This window comes from Alexandromys fortis, unplaced genomic scaffold, assembly GCF_014885135.2.
Source record: "Alexandromys fortis isolate MF-2015 unplaced genomic scaffold, M_Fortis_MF-2015_v1.1 scaffold_18, whole genome shotgun sequence".
NCBI classification, from domain to species: domain Eukaryota; kingdom Metazoa; phylum Chordata; class Mammalia; order Rodentia; family Cricetidae; genus Alexandromys; species Alexandromys fortis.
In genome coordinates, this window is record NW_026067897.1 from 2,738,721 (window position 1) to 2,756,444 (window position 17,724).

At 40.4% G+C, this 17,724-nt stretch overlaps 1 protein-coding gene and 1 long non-coding RNA gene across 6 annotated transcripts in view; one reads left to right on the forward strand and one right to left on the reverse strand.

Annotated features, from left to right (window-relative positions):
* LOC126515769 (uncharacterized) overlaps window positions 1–17,509 on the reverse strand; it is a 48,669-nt gene extending 31,160 nt beyond the window's left edge. For all 3 annotated transcript variants that reach the window (XR_007595921.1, XR_007595920.1, XR_007595922.1), the window contains exon 1: window positions 17,161–17,509. This is a non-coding gene — a long non-coding RNA (uncharacterized lncRNA). The remainder of the gene's footprint in view (window positions 1–17,160) is intronic.
* Necab1 (N-terminal EF-hand calcium binding protein 1) overlaps window positions 1–17,724 on the forward strand; it is a 178,790-nt gene that overhangs the window by 115,792 nt on the left and 45,274 nt on the right. The gene's annotated exons all lie outside the window — the stretch shown is intronic.

Here is a 17,724-nt window from a genome sequence, read left to right on the forward strand (position 1 = left end):
CTACCTCTATGGTCAAGAATATGGCATGGTTTAAAACTCTTCCAGGGGATTCTGAGTTTGTTGTATAGAAAATTCTCTAGAACCTTCCAGTACTAAGAAATGTCAAAAACAAAATTAGATATATGTAAAATGAATAAAACATAAAAATAAGAGCATCTGTTAAATGAATGATCACAAATAAAGTCAATACTATGAAAAGCGTGACCAAAAATTTATAAACTGAAAACACATGGGATGGAAAAAATAGAAGAAGAAAGATTACACAATAGTTGGAAAGGCATAAGAAAAATTAGATGTATATACAAGGAGGGGTGAAATATTAAAACAAAAGTTTCTGTGGTTAAATTATAATAGGGTTAAAATGCTACTTTTATGCAGCAGAAGAAAGAACAAGAGTGGAAGCCTGGGTGTCGGGTGGGGCTGGAAACAGAGAAAGAGGTTGTCAGGTCAGAAGAAGGCAGGGCAGCCTGATGGTGGTCGCTTATTTTTTCCTGTGGTTTATGCTGATATTGAGCCCAGATTGGACACCTCTCCACTGCCTGCCTGAGCTCTCTCCACTTCAGTGATTACCTCCTGTGCAAACCAAGGGCCTTGCTGTCTTCACTTAGTTTGAAGCCTGTGATTTCTCTACCTTCCCGCAACTCCAGATTGTACCCCCATTGAGTAGCTGGTATTCTAGCTGGGAAGTGTCTTCCAGGTGCATTGGAAGTAGGGAAAAACAAGCACGACAAACTATACAGGTGAAAATTAGTTTTTACTTTTGTGTCTGATAACTGTTGGTCTTCCTAGTGGAGGATGCAGTGGTGAGTGTCCAGTTCCCCACTGGAGCTGCAAAAGTTTCAGACTACAGTAGTGAGGGAAAGTTGGCCCAGGAGCCTATCACCCCATTGACAGCAAATTCAGGTCTATCAAATCCAGAGTTAGACTCAGTTGTTGAGGTCTGAATTCAAGGAAGAATTCCCCTTGCTGCCTCCGCCTAGCTTCCTACCACAGGTGCTTTCAATGGTCTCCTCGACCTCTGCCTCATCCTGGAACTGCAGCAGGGAAAGGTCAGACTCTGTAAGGCAAGATCCTTCCACATTGCTGGTCCCCTCTAGAGCACAGTTTTCAACAACAGATTCTTTCTCAGCATAGCATGCAGCCACTGCCCTGCAAGCCCACAGAGAGATCCTCTCCACTGTTCATTGTTTTTCTCTCCATCGTCTGCAGCTTTGGATACAGTTCCTACTCCATCTTTTCCACTGGGCAACCATGGGTCTAGAGCCGTGTTTGGATTGGTTGTCTTCCTTCAGTGGGTCGCTGTAGATAGAGGCTGCTTGTTTGTTCCCAACCACCCAGACCTGAAATAATCACACAAATAATTAGCTGTATTAATTACAACACCACTTGGTCTATTAGCTTATGCCTATTTCTAGCTTGCTCTTACATCTTAAATTAACACATTTGTATTAATCTGTGTATCACCACATGGCTGTGACCTACCAGTAAGTTCCCATCCAGCATATCTGTCTCCTGTGACAGATACATGGTGACTCTCTTACTCCACCTTATTTCTCCCAGGATTCAGTTTAGTTTTCCCGTCTAACTCTATTCTACCCTGTTATAGGCCCAAGCAGCTTCTTTATTCATTTACCAATAAAAGCAGCACATATACAGAAGGACCTCCCATATTGGGTCACCAAGCCTGTCCTCTCTCAACACTTTTCACTGCCTTTGTGGGTTTCTGGAGACTTTCTCATGGAAATAAGGTCCTTCCTCTTTTACAGATTCTCCTTAACCCAATCGCTTCGAGGTAACTTCTATTCCCCCACCTTCCTCACAAGTTTTAGTTGTTCTTGATTCTCTTAGTGAGGCGCACTACACAAGTGGTAATATTCCCATTTTAAGAATGTAGAAACAGTCACGTATTTGGTTTTTGTTTGTTTTTAGTGTTTTTATTGAGCTATGTATTTTTCTCTACCCTCTGCCTTCCCCCTCCATTCTTCCCTCTCCCATGATCTCCATGCTCCCAATTACTCAGAAGATGTTATCTTTTTCTACTTCCCATAGAGATTGATCCATGTATGTCTCTCTTAGGGTACTCTTTGTTGTCTAGGTTGTCTGGGGTTATGGACTGTAGGTCTTTTTTTCTTTGCTTTATGTTTAAAAGCCATTTATGGATGAGTACATATTATATTTATCTTTCTATGTCTGAGTTACCTCACTCAATATGGTGTTTTCTAGATCCATCCATTTGCCTGCAAATTTTAAGATGTCATTATTTTTCTGCTGTGTAGTACTCCATTGTGTAAATGTATCACATTTTCTTTATCCATTTTTGGGTCGAGAGGCATTTAGGCTGTTTCCAGGTTCTGGCTATTATAAATAATGCTTCTGTGAATATAGTCGAGCAAATGTCCTTGTGGTATGATTGAGCATCCTTTGGATATATACCCAAATGTGGTATTGTTGGGTCTTGAGCTAGGATGTTTCCTAATTTTCAGAGAAATCACAATACTGGTTTCCAATGTGATTGTACGAGTTTGCATTCCCACCAGCAATGGAGGAGTATTCCCTTTATCCCACATCCTCTCCAGCATAAGTTGTCATCAGTGTTTTTGATCTTGGCCATTCTTACAGGTGTAAGATGGAATCTGAGCTATTTTGATTTGCATTTCTCTGATGTCTAAGGATGTTGAGCATTTCCTTAAGTGCCTTTCAGCCATTTTAGATTCATCTGTTGAGAGTTCTCTGTTTAGGTCTGTACCTCATTTTTTTATTGGATTATCCGTTCTTTTGATGACCAGTTTCTTGAGTTCTTTGTATATTTTGGAGATGAGCCCTCTGTCCAATGTGGATAGGCTGCCATTTTGTCTTGTTGAACGTCTCCTTTGCTTTACAGAAGCTTCTTAGTTTCAGGAGGTCCCATTTGCTAATCATTGCTCTCAGTGTCTGTGCTACTGGGATTATATTTAGGAAGTAGTCTTCTGTGCCACTGTGTTTAAGTGTATGCAACATCACCCTTCACAATAGCCACAAATAACATAAAATGTCTTGGAGTAACTCTAGCCAAACAAATGGAAGACCTGTATGACAAGAACTTTAAATCTTTGAAGAAAGAAATTGAAAAAAGACACCAGAAAATGGAAAGATCTCCCATACTTTGGGATAGGTCGAATTAACATAGTAAAAATAACAATCTTACCAAAAGCAATCTACAGATTCAATGCAATGCCCAGCAAAAATTTTTCACAAACCTTGAAAGAACTATATTCAGCTTAATATGGAAAGGCAAAAAACTTAGGATAGCCAAAACGATCCTGTATTATAAATACATATAAATACTGTAAATAAATATAGAATAAAGGAACTTCTGGAGGCATCACCAACCCTGAATTCAAACTCTACCACAGAGCTACAGTACTGAAAACAGCCTGGTATTGACATAAAAACAGATAGGAGGACCAATGGAACCAAATGAAAGCCCCAGATATCAACCCATACTCCTATGAACACCTGATTTTTGACAAAGAAGCAAAAAATATACAATGACAAAAACAAGCATCTTCAACAAATGTTGCTGGCATAACTAAATATCAACATGTAGAAGAATGAAAACAGATCCATATCTATTGCCATGTACAAAACTCAAGTCCAAAAGGGACAAAGACCTCAACATAAAACCAACCACACTGAACCTCATAAAGTCACTTGATTTTTACTAGGTTTTTGAGCTCAAATGGGTACATTTAAACCAGAAAATTTTCATTTACTTTTTAATATACATTTTTTACATTTGTTTTGTTTGTGTGAATATTGTTGTGTAGGGGTGTGGCACATACATGTGGTGGTGCATGTGTGTGGATCAGTGGACGTTTGTACTCCACTGGCTTTGTGTCAGAAGTGACAGTCTTGTTCCCTGACAAACCTGCATCTCCTAAAATTACAGAACAGTATTCTCACTTCCAGATACATAGCGCATTCTGAAATGTAGACTGAGGACTCCCCGTTGATTTTCTATTCCTAAGATTTTCCCCTCTGTTATGCTATTTTTATATAAATTTTCCGGGTTTTTTTTTTACTCTCTACAAATACATTTTATTAACGTTGTTACATTTTTATTAAATTTTGAGAGAACTATGTAGAGTTTATTCCCCTTGTCTTTAAGGTACGCACATTATTTTTTATTTAGTCAATCTTCCTTTTAACTCTTAGTAAATTTTTTTATAATACTTAATACAGGTCCAGACATTTTCTCTTCAATCAACCCAGTGATTTTATGTCTTGGTCTCTGTTATGAATGGTGTTTTTCTCAGTCTTTACAGCTTAGCACTGCTGTGATATTGGGAAGTGACTGATTGCAACAGATGTGCCTAGCTCCACCGGCCACTCTGTGGAGTAGCTAATGATGTGGGCTTTAGCCCTGACATCTGTTGCCACTATAAATCTTGTGCATCTTTCAGGAAAACTGACAAATCTTCCACAAATCATGCTCTTCACTTCTCACATCTTCTCCCATGTTTCTAATCAGAAACTTGCAAGTTTACATCATTGCATCATTGTTATTCCGTACAGGTGTTAGCCCTACTTCAGTGCCAGAAGTCTCTCTCTCTCTCTCTCTCTCTCTCTCTCTCTCTCTCTCTCTCTCTCGCTCGCTCGCTCGCTCGCTCTCGCTCGCTCTCGCTCGCTCTCTCTCTCTCTCTCAGAATGTAGTACAAGCCAGGTATAGTTTTAAGTTAAGCTACAAAATATTACATATCCTCACATGTTTAAAACTTCAGTTGATCCTTTATATACTTTAATTCAAAAGATACAAAATAAGAAAACATGAACAAAATAAAAACGTGCGTTAAACTAATTAGTAATAATCTATGCAAACAATAAATACAGTTGCTGTTAAATAAAGGGAGAGATCAGAGGCGCCCGAGTGGTCATGAATGAGAAAGTCTGGCATGAGAACCTAAAGAGGTGTAGAATTTTAATCAAGAAAGGCTAGAAGAGCCAGTCAGTGGTGACATTTCTTTGACCTTTTGAAGAGACACTTCTCAAGGCTGGTTCTGCTAGAAGCACTCTCGTGAACAGAAAAGTTGTCACTTTGAGTGGATGGAATCAAAGCACACAAAGGTGCAATTTACCAAGTTCGGTTCTATTTACTGTTTCTCCAATGAGTACATAACAGGCAAGCGGTGAGCTTGCAAGTCATCTTGAGTTGAAATGATTTAGAATAATTCAAGAGTCCTCGCAGTACAGCTCAGCGGCAGAGCTTTCTAGCATTCAAAATTTGACCCCTAGCCTGTAAAGGACAAAGAGAAACAAATGGTTAACCAATTGCTAGAACTGTGAGAGAAGCCCCACTGAAGCAGGGGACCCCATTAATTATGTTTTGTGATTGCATTCTATTTGTTGATAGTCTCCTCAGATTTCCCAACCCTTTGCTTCCTCCCTCAACCTCAGTCAGTAACAAGAAACTAAAGAAAATTTTTATTTTATATCATGTACTTATAGTCTTTGAATAACGATTTCCTTTATGTGGATTTTTTAAAACTGTAGCTATCTTAAACCACTAACTAGAACACGTGCTATTAATAGACAGTGAGTGAAGTTGTTGCTCAGTAAGGTGATGTGTGCAAAGACGTGGTTTTAATATACAATCTGGCTAATTTCGCCTAAGGCTATAGTTTGGACCTACAGTTACTGGAGTGAATTCCTTTTTCTACAGAACTGATCTTTGAATAAAACGTGAACAGAACTGCCATGGGACCACACAACAAAACATATCATTCCCCTGTCACAATAGTCACATTTAATGTGACTCGTTTATTTTGCCTGAAGAGGAAAAGTACGGAGAGAGATTCAACATTGCTCAGCGCTGTATTTCTCAGACTTGACAGGCGTCAATTATTATTACAAGAAAGATATGCTTTATTAATTTTAGAAAACTGTATTTATTTACTCAGTGTGTGTGTGTGTGTGTGTACATGAGTAGGCACATTTCTGCTCCTCTCACAAGTTCTCACAAGTCCTTACTTGTGTCCTGTCATATCTAAAAGTGAGGGTGTTGACATCAGCCGTAATCCCTTTCTTCTCAGGAAGACTTATTAGCATGATATAACATATCCTTATGTTTATGGATGTGTTAGTCTAAGTGTTGCTAAGAATACTAGAGAGGTTTGTAGAAAAACTGCAAACTATTACTCTTGATATGATTTATTTCGGGTTATTAGAACCCTGAGTAAATCAAGAAGCGTGAAGCCAAGGCTGCGAGACTGAGTGTTTCCCTCCTAGAGTGTGTTCTCACGTGATCCAGACTCAGCGTGTAGATAAAACCCATGATCCAGGCTCAGCGTGTAGCTAAAACCCAAGAACATTTGCTGTAAACAAGCAGACGCAATTTCGTTAGATGCTTCGAGAATGTTTGTGGAAAGACCTTTCTGTGTTCATTCAGGAAGATCAGCTAAAATATGTTCTCTCTCCTTTCTCTCACGCCATCATGTGCTCGTCTGTATTATTTTGGCTGCTGATATTCCAACTGCAGGGAATTTAGCTGGGAGGAATGGTTAGTGCACTTGTGTTTTCTCTGTTGTCTTAGAGAAACATGCTACCTTCTGCTGTGATTTGACTCTGAAATATTCCTAAGTCTCATAGCCCCAGCTGGTGTTGCTATGTTGACAAATTCTAGAATCTTTGGATATAGAATCTAGAGGGAGAAGGTCAGTGGATCTTTGGTGGTATCTATTCCTTCTTGGGACATTCTTTAAGCTTCCATCCTGGTCTGGCAGTGATGTGAACTGCTCTACTTGGCCATGCCATCCCCACCATGGTATACGGAAACTCATGAGCCATTTTCTTTTTCGGAGTTCTCTGGCGTGTATTTTTACCAGAGCGGCGCACAAGCTAACTAATATACCGAATTAGCAGCAGAGAAATGAAGTCATTGCTGTGACTAAACCTGGCCATGTGATTCTTAGGACTTTAGAATTGGGTTATGGAGGAAACCTGAGGGAGTTTGGAGATGTAAGTCAAAGAAGTTTTAGAATTCTGTACGCCCAGCTTAATAGATGATTTTGATGGGTGCTCCAAAGACTGGAATACTGATAGTAATGCATGTTTGAGGTTTCTGATGGGAATAAATACTGTGTTTAAAATAGGTTATGGGTCCCTTCCTTCACCTCACATTCTGTCAAACAGACATCTGCCTCTTGCCCACTGCCTGAGAATTTAAATGAGGTTGAATTAGAAAGCACTGGGCTAATTCAGAAGGTCCAGCGTGTTTCAAGGCAGCATAGCATTCAGGCTGTGTGTAGTGATTGCTGATGGCTTTTATCTAGGGTTGCAGTGAACGCTGCAGGGAGCAAGATTCAGAGGAGAAGGGCATGAAAAATCTGTGGTGGGTGAAAGTTACGGTAAAAGAGCCTGTGGTTGTTAAATAAATGAACTCTGTGAAAAAAAAAAAAAACCCTAGCACTTTGCAGTGAAATAATAGGGAAGCTGCCTTTGAGGCGGCTGTCCAGACCCTCCCCTTACAGGCTTCAGGGTGAAAAGCATTTTAAATACTTTTTTAAATCCTTTAAATATATTTAAAAGTATTAAAAATATTTTTAAACGTTCTAAATATATTTTAAAATATAGAATATTTTAAAGAGTTCTTGAGAAAAGAATGCTTCTTGGGTATCTTGAAACTGTCTAGGGTTTTTTTTGGTTGGGGGGCTTTTGATTACTGGTTCTATTTCCTTGGGGGCCATAGTTCTATTTAGTTTGTTTATTTGGTCTTGATTTAATTTTGATATGTGTTGCATATCCAGAAAATTGTCCATTTCTTTTAAGTTTTCCAATTTTGGGGAGTACAGTTTTTCGAAGTATGACCTAATATTTTTCTGGATTTCCTCAGTGTCTGTTATTATGTCCTTCTTTTCATTTCTGATTTTGTTAATTTGGATATTCTCTCTCTGCCTTTTGGGTAGTTTGGATAATGGTTTGTCTATCTTGTTGATTTTCTCAAAGAACCAACTTTTGTTTAATTGATTCTTTATATTGTTCTGTTTGTTTCTATTTTGTTGATTTCAGCCCTTGATTTGGTTATTTACTGTCATCTACTCCTCTTGAGTGAATTTGCTTCTTTTTGTTCTAGACCCTTCAGTTGTGCCATTAAGTTGCTAATGTGAGATTTCTCCATGTTCTTTATGTAGGCACTTAGTACTATGAACTTTCCTCTTAGTACTGCTTTCATAGTATTCCATAAGTTTGGATATGTTGTGCTTTCATTTTCATTGAATTCTGGGTAGTCTTTAATTTCATTCTTTATTTCTTCCTTGTCTCAGTGAAGGTTCAGTTGAGCATTGTTCAATTTCCATGAGTTCGTAGGCTTTCTACAATTAGTGCTGTAGTTGAATTCTAACTTTAAGCCATGGTGATCTAATAAGACACGGGGAGTTACTCTGATTTTTTTTTATCTATTGAGATTTGCTTTGTTACCAAGTATGTGGGTGATTTTAGAGAAGGTTGCATGCGGTGCTAAGAAGAAGGTGTATTCTTTTGTGTTTGGGTAGAATGTTCTGTAGATGTCTGTTAAGTCCATTTGAGTCATAACATGCTGATTCCCTTGTGTCTCTGTTAAATTTCTGTCTGGCAGACCTGTCCATTGGTGAGAGTGGGGTTTGAAGCCTCCCACTATTAGTGTGTTGGGTTTGATATGTACTTTAAGCTTTAGTAATGCTTCTTTTACAAATGTGGTTGCCCTTGTGTTTGGGGCATAGATGTTTACAATTGAGACTTCCTTTTGATGGTTTTTCCCTGTGGTGAATATGAAATGTCTTTCTCTGTCTCTTTTGATCAATTTTGATTTGAAGTCTACTTTGTTAGATGTTAGGAAAGCTACTCTCACTTGATTCTTAGGTCCATTCAATGGAAAAATTTTTCCCAACCCTTTACTCTGAGGTAGTGTCTGTCTTTGAAGTTGAAGTGTACTACTTGTATGCAGCAGAAGGATGGGTCCTGTTTTTGTATCCATTGCGATAGCCTGTCTCTTTTTATAGGAAAATTGAGACTATTGATATTAAGAGATATTAATGACCAGTGGTTGTTAATTCCTGTTATTTTTTTGTTTTGTTGGTGGTGGTAATAGTGTCTGTATATTTCCTTTCTTTGGGACTTGCTGGAGTGAGGTTATTTGCTGCCACTTTTTATGGATACAGATAACTTCCTTGGATTGGAGTTTTACTTCTATTACTTTTTGTAGAGCTGGATTTGTGCATAAGAATTGTTTAAGTCTGGTTTTGTCATGGAATATTTTGTTTTCTCTGTCTCCTAAGAGAAAGGCTGTCGTAACAACAGGAAAGCCATGGGGACAGGGTTGTCTAAACACAGTAGAAGTCACACTATACCACTGCATGCTCTGGGCACCAGGATGGAGCTGCACAATTCAGTGTTTGCTGCTCTCAGGTCAACTTATTTTTTATTATGTGTCTCCATTCTTCACTTTTGCAATGTATGTGCCATTGTACCTGGGAAACATGTAACTATTTCTGTTAATCTCATCGTGCTTCCGTCGAATAGTTTACCTTGAGTCTCAGAGGAAACTTTGAATTTAGAAGTTTAAATGATGTCGAAACTAATAAGACTTTGGGGGACTTTTGAAGGTAAACTAGGTTAAGGCTCTCTGGGGCCAGGGGCAGACTATTACGATCTAAGTATGAATGTCCACCACAGGCTCAATTCTGAGTGCTTAGTTCCCAGCTGGAAAAACTATTTAAGGCGATTCTGGAAAATGGAAGTACAGCCGAGCTGGAGAAAGTAAGTCACTGAGAGGGGGAGAGGATGGAATATATAGTCTCTCTGTTTCTCTTCCTCCCTCCCTCTCCCTCCCTCCCTCCTCCCCTCCCTCCCTCCGCCCCCCTTCCCTCCCTCTGTTCCACCCATACCCCTTTCTGGTCCACTGTGATATAGACTGTATACTATGCCGTACCTTCCCTGTCATGATGAACTGAAACTCTTTCTCTCTTTGGCTGTTTGTCTTGGGGATTTTGGTCATACCAATGTAAAATCTAACTAAGCACCTTTGGATTCAACTATGGGCAGTAATAACTATCGAGAATAAATATTTGAGATTATAATTTCTATCTTTTTAGAAACATTCAGCCAATAAATAGCCCACTTACCAAATTTTTTCTACATAATCTATTATGGGTGACTTTATAATACAGAATTACTTCAATTCTAGAAGTAACTCATGAACAGCACTCTAATAAAAGGGCTGTTTCCATGTTTATGTTCACTTCGGGTCTTTGTCTTATTTATTTCTTTCTTGACGTCGAATCAACCATTCAGAACTAATGGGTCAGTCTTTTTAAAATACACCCCCCTCCATCCTCTTTCCTCTTAACCTACAACACGGGCTGTGTTTCACAGAACCTGCCCAACTGCCCTTAGATTCCTTGCAGCAGATGTTAATATGTTTACTTTTCTTCTGGTGCTGTGCATATACCATTGGAGCTAGAAATCCTTCCCAAGGTAAGATTTATGTTGATCTGTCTCAGGCCTGCAATGGTTCTCCAGCACTCTCGGGAGAGATTCTTTTCTTAGAGCACAGGAGGGACACTCAGTCCTGAGTCTTCCATTGATGTCTGACCCCCACTTACATGTCAGCCCCACTCTGGCCAATCCATTCCATGTTATTTCAACTTCCGTTCCTTTGTACCTCACTGACCCTTCTTTGTGGATTGGATGGCACTCCTCTGCCTTCCTCAGAACCTTCCTCACGATTCCACCTGCTTCTCTTCCACCTGGTCCTGTAATAGTCTTGGCAATACTATGAAATAATATAAATATTGATTCCCTGGGTACATTATCCAAGGTTCTATAAAAGAGGAGAATTGATAGAATGGAAGATGTATACATACATACATACATACATGCAAGCATACATGTGTGTGTGTGTGTGTGCATATTATTCATTACAGTGGTTTACAGGCTGTGGTCCAGCTAGTTCAACAATGGCTGTCTACCAATGGAAAGTACTAGAATTTAGTAGTTGATCAGTCCTTGAGGCTGGATGTCTCAGCTGATGATCAGTATATGCAGGGATCCCAAAGAAGTAGGCTCTATTGCTAGGGAAGCAAGGGACTTGGCAGTGACAGTCAGAACAAGCTGGCAAGGAGCTAAAACTTCCTTCTTCCCTGTTCTCTATGTAGGCGACCACCAGAAGGTGTGATGCAGATTAAAGGCGGTTCTTCCCACCTCAAAAGATCCAGGCTAAAAGTAGGTCTTCTCCCTTCCAATCACCTAATGAAGAAAACACCCTCCCAGTCACATCCAGCCACTTAGGTTTTAGTTGGTTCCAGCTGTAGTCGAATCGACAACCAAGAATACCCAGCACATCTGGGAAATATTTCTTATCTTCTGAAAGAAGAGTGTTTATTCTTAAAGTTCCTCATATTTTCACTATTGTTTCTTAATCTCTGTTTGTCCTTTCAATTGAGGTGTACTGTAATTTAGACTTGGAATGACCCCTAACGGCCTAGACAGTAAAGGTTTGGTAACCAGCCTACTAGAATGTAGTGAACCTTATGAAAGGTCTTTACGTCTTTGTGGTACGACTTTCAGGGAACAGTGGGATCTCAGCCCCTGTCTCTTCCTGTCTTTTGTCTCCAGCCACCAATTTGCTGGCTTTGTTCTTCAGGGTGCTCCTGCCATGATATCCCCCTCCCCTAGAGAGAGATCTGAAAGCATCTGCCCAACCAGACAGGGCCTCTAAAACTATAAGGCAAAATTAACTTTTTCTACTTATTGGCTGATTATGTCAGGTGTGTATTATGTCACTAATACAAACTGTCATATCTCATCGACAATTACTGCTAGGGCTAGTAAGGTGGTCTGTAATCTTAAAAACATGTTGTTTTTATGCTATACATGCTTCTCTTGTTATAAACATTAAAAAACGTGTTGGCTCCTACAAGTACAAAGGATGTGTTGCAGCTCACTGCTGGTTATGAACAATTTGGAAGGAAAAAGAAGGGTTCCGTGATCATATTCCAATTCTGGGAAGTCTGGGGAGCCAAAGAGGTATGAATTCCAAGAAACTGGTGAAAAGGGAACAGAGCAAGAATTTTCATCCATGACTGCTTGAAATCTTTGGAATGATTGTTTTCCTGAAGCAACAAATTTCTCTTTCTGAATTTAACAATTCAAGAAATAAAAACTGTGTTTGCTGCCGTCTGTCTGGATTCCACTGGGGCAGGGCACACAGTTCACCTGCAAGGAAGAGATGAGGTGCATTTTGCAGAGAGCTTCGAGAAGCTGGAAAACAAATTTGGCTGTGCCATTTTAATCATAGTGCTCATACAAATTTAGTATTTTTCTAAAGGATGCTATTTTTAAAATTTGTAGGTCACCATCAAGTTTTCTCACAGTTGGATTTTTTTCCCTTAGTCCATTATGTTGAACTTGACTTTGAGCAGATTTTGACTCTGACAGTTTATGATCTTCTGTTCTGACATTTTGAGAGCTGTAGCTAAGATTGTAATGTGGCAGATTACGGTAGGCACAGGTGAACAATATTTTTAGATTCCTCATTCTCATGCTGATCATCCAAAGAGCGAAAGTGAAACAAGAGAAGCATGTAAAGCATAAAATCGTGCCGTGTGTTTAGCTATATATTCTTAAGAGTTTTGTTGTTTCTTTCCAGATGAAGTTTTTGATAATGATGATGCTAAACAGAGCCTAGTTCTTTTCGTGTGTGAGGAAATGTTTGTCGTTATTCAGGATGAAACCTCCTTCTCTCTCTGTTCATCCTATGAGTTCCACATAGCTTCCTATTCCTGTACAGCAACATATGGAAAAATATTTCCAAATCATCTATATAAATAGTATACAGAACACACGGTAGTCATACCTCCAGGAAAAACATTTTAAAATATTCTACATTTAAAAAAAAAACTTGATTTGATTCCTAAGTCCAATGTTTGTTAATCTACACCTATGTTCAATTCCTAGCCTCCATTTCTTCCTTTACTATATCTGGACAATTGTACTTCCTTCTCAGAGATACTGGGAAAATAAAAGGAGACAGTGTACATATATATATATATACATATATATATACATATATATATATGACGTCTATGACTGCATGCATCCCATATTAGACCCAACACAGATTATCTTTTTAATGTTAAGATAATTCCCAGCTTCCAAGTTTCACTACTGAAAACAGTTGGTGTTTTATAAAGATGGCGTTATATCTTTTTTATTAACTGAGAATTTCATACAGGTTTATAATATGCCTCAGTCAAGTCCGTCCCCATTCCCTCCCTTCCCGTTCTTCCTCATCCCCACCACCACTACTCCGTCCCCTTTCGGTCTTCTCTTTATCTTAAAGCTCATGGAACCCATTTGGTGCCACTAGCGTGGGCATGGCGTGGGGTCATCCACGGGAGAATGAGTAGCCGCTCAGGAACCTCGTCCAGGAAGAAAACTGCCTTCCCCTCCTCCTCAGCCATTATTTGTCCCGCCCCTCAGCTGGGAGTTGGACTTCCTGTCCTTCCCCCCTTTCATGCTAGAATTCTGTCCGGCTTCTCTCTGATCATGGCGAACAATGAGGACTGATGAGAAGCCAAGGTCAATGGCAAGGGGTTTTGATCCTACTTCATGATCCGGCTTGGTGGGAGCCTCGCCAGTTTGAATGTTCACCTTCCTAGACATGGACGGAGGGGGGAGGTCCTTGGACTTTCCACAGGGCAGGGAACCATGACTGCTCTTTGGATTGGAGAGGGAGGGGGAGAGGAGGNGTGGGGGAGGGGGAGGGAAATGGGAGGCTGGGAGGAGGTGGAAACTTTTTTTTCCTATTCTCAATAAAAAAAAAAATCAACAACAACAACAAAAAAAAAAAAAAGAATTCTGTCCGGCTTGACCATGTGCCGGTCTGTGCATTCAGCCACAGCCCCTGTCAGGTCATGTGCGACCTAGCTGTGTCTAGGAGAGATTGTTGTTATAGTCACCCACACCTCTGACTCTTATGGTCCTCCAACCCCTTCTTCTGCAACGAGCCCCGAGCCTTGGGAGGAAAAGGTGCAGCGGTGGAAGGAGCACCCCGCAGTCCCTTATTCTAGGCACGTTGACCAGTTGTGGGTCTCTGTATTAATCACCATTTAATGCAAACGGAAGCATCTCTGATGAAGACGAGAATTTTCCCTGAATGATGGACCAAGCCGTTATCTCCAGGCAGAGATAAAAGAATTGTGTGGAGGCACAGATGTCTATCAATAACAAAATTATCAAACTCAACAGAAATTAATTCACGAAAATATAGGGAAATTTTGATGAAAGCACAACTGCTAGGCAGCCACTTTCTTATTAAGGGGATCAAAACAGATCATCTGAATGACAGAACATGCACTCCCACAGCACGCTAGGAAGCACAAAGGCAGTAGGTGGGACCCAGATACCCACGCTATACAGAGCTCCTTACGCAGAACCCTATGCCTCCAAATTCCAAAAACCAAACAGCCAAACCAGACTCAACTTGGAGGAAGCACAGATGTCTTCTGAAGAGCAGTATCCAAACAACTGAGTATCTCGTGTGTGATGACTGAGAACTTCCTTAACCCAAACTGTTTAGCTCACAAGGGAAATCTTCATGTTCTAGACGGTGCCTGATGCTAGCCATCAATGTAACGGTAAACAAACCTATTTTCTAATCAAGTGTCTATGATAACAAATGTACTTTAAATACCTGCCTTCATCATTTGTAGCAGAATTGTTTCAGCTGATATAACAATCGATTACCGATTTGATAAAAAGAAATTTGAGTTGGAGCTTATGGGGCCCTCGGCAGCCCTATAAGATCTGATGCAGAATCGCCATTTTAAAGTGCAGGTCTGTGAGGAATAAGAATGTAGCATGATCGAAAGGAGCTGTTTTCTTCCTCTGATTCACATTCTCCACTCCAGGTGTATTTGGCTCCTTCAGATCAGACACACAATTAGATCTCTGTGAGCTAATCGCTCTCTAGTGGGAGGGTGATTCCTCGCTGCTCATTTTAAACAAAGCTCTCTCTGTTCTAGCTTCTAGAGCCTGAGAGATACTTTGTAGATGGTTTCAGGCTTCTAGAGCCTGAGAGATACTTTGTAGACGGTTTCAGGTTTCTAGAGCCTGAGAGATACTTTGTAGATGGTTTCATCCACACATGTAACAGACAGATAGAAAGCAGCAGTGAGAGCCCCCAGCTGTGATTCCATGCCTCATTGTCTGCTTCTCTATCCCCTCATTATCTTAGTAGGGGCTCCCCAAGAGGGAACTTAGAATAGCATTAACTCCAGTCCCACCACTCCCTGTCCAGGACTGCCTAAAACAGAACGCTTTAATTTGGCTGGCGCTTGATAAACATAGACTACAAATCCATCTGGAGGCAAAACCTATATTAACGTAGAGAATTTCGGTGGGGAAAATATCTATATTGTACTTACATGGTGAGTCTCCACATCTTGTATTACAGATCACATGATATGCTTTAGGTATTGCCTCTGCAGAATATGAAAGGTTCTGAACTTTGACATACACTTGGACCCAGTGGGGTTTTGTTAATGGCCATATCATTATATATGGTGCAATAATAGGTCTTCTAATAAAATTTTTAGCTATCAGATTATGTTACTCAGTGGTATAGAAAGGCATACTGTCTGATGTTTAAAGAGTAAAACAAATAAAAGAAAACTATTAATTCTTTGGGAATTGTATTGCATTTCAAAGAGCATCAGAATTACATTATGTCCATACAGTCAAGGTAAAATTAACCCCTAGGGCTCTGGGGGAAATGTGGATGGGTTCACTAACCTTTCAAAAATGGCACCCTTAGGAAACAGCCAATTATGTTTCTGCTAGGCTTACTGGCACACTGACGGGTAATGAATGGATTAGGAATGTTTCCATTCGCTGACTTGCTGTACCAAGAGAAATCAGTAGTTGCTTCCCAGAAGTTATGGGTTATAGGTCATTTGGACAGCTTTGCAGATAACCAGATAGTTTAAAGAATAATTTATTTTACGTTTGCTGTTGGCTATCAGCATCCCATTGCAATTTGGGGGGGTGGTCTTTTGTTTGGTTTGTTTGTTGTCATCCCATTACAATTTTGGGGGTCTTTGGTTTGGTTTGATTTGATTTGATTTGTTTTTTTCAAGACAGGGTTTCTCTGTGTACCCACGGCTGTCCTGGAACTCACTGTAGACCTGTAGACTGTAGCCTTGAACTCAGAGATATACCTGCCTCTACCTCCCAAATGCTGGAATTAGAGGCATGCAGCCCACTCCTAGCTTTTCATCTCATAACATTAAATTCCTGATCCTCTATAAATTTCCTAGTTCTAGCCTGTTTACCACAATGTGTGCTCTGTACAGATAGTTTCTCATCTAATGAAGGGACTCTCATAATCACGACTCACTACATGGGAAAGCTAACTGCTTAGCTGATTTTTTTCCCTGTGAGAATAACTTTAAATTGGAAGGAACTCAAGGTACCACTCCACAAGGTACAGACCTGATGACTCTTGCCACACATCTTAATCAGCCTTCACTTGGGCCCCATATGCAAGTGAAAAGCAGAACCTATCTTTATAGATGAAGAAGGATATTTATCAATATTCTTCAATTTCACTGAAATTATATTAGCCACTTAAATATCTGTAAAACCAAAGAGCCTAAAAAATAAATAAATTCAACACTTGACACCATGTAGGACTGAAAGTCCCCAGAAGTCCTATAACTTCAAAAGAAATGGCAGCTCCCACAGAGTTCCTAACTGAGCAGGATGAGTAGACCATGCCCCCTGGTCCAAAACTCCTGATCTCTCCTCTTGCCTTATTCTTTGCTTCTGCTGTGACCTTCCATACCTCATGCCTCAGTACACATAATCAAATGTACTCAATAAAATAGCTGTTATTTACTGAGTGTTTAACACACGCACACGTCAACCCAACCCTGCCAAATCACTTCTTCCGTCAAGGACTGGGTACAGCCTAGTTTCCTCAGCTCTCTCTGGTCACCTGCACAGTATTTCATGCCTCTCATCCTAACTGTGATCTCTTCAGCTCATGGAGCAACACGCATGGAGTACCCGGTCTGCCCCAATCTTGTGGGAAGGTGAATCCAAGATAGAGTTATGAATGTGTGAGATTTGTAGAAAGAAACGCCTAACCTCCTATTCTCCATGAAAGAGGAGAGGAAACGGGAACGGTGGGCAGGGCAGAGGATGCAAACTGAAGTGCAAGCCTGCCACCTGAGAGTGGAACAAGGATGGGCTGTGCAGGGAGGAAGAGCCTCAGGGAAATCCGGCCAGACCACAAGAGGAGCACAAGCCAGGCAGCAGTGACCCTGGGTGGAAGCCTCCACCACACCACAGCTACTGGGAAGAGCTATCTCTGAGAACGCTTCTGACGTCTCTTGAAGTACGTGGGTGGCTGCGCAGTGCCTGTGATGTACCAGAACGTGGTTTGAGAGGAGGATTAGTTAGTTATCTTGTTGCTGTGATAAAATACCTTACAAAAGTAACTTAAGGGGAAAAAAAAAACAAGCTTATTTTGGCTAGTGGCTTGAGAGTACAGAGGACTAAGCCAGGAGGAAGTTGAGGCAACAGCTCACATGAAATACACGATTGGGGAGCAGAGAGTGAGAGATGCTGGAACTCGGTCGGGTCTCTCTCTCTCTTTCTCTCTCTCTCTCTCTCTCTCTCTCTCTCTCTCTCTCTCTCTCCTTTTTTTTT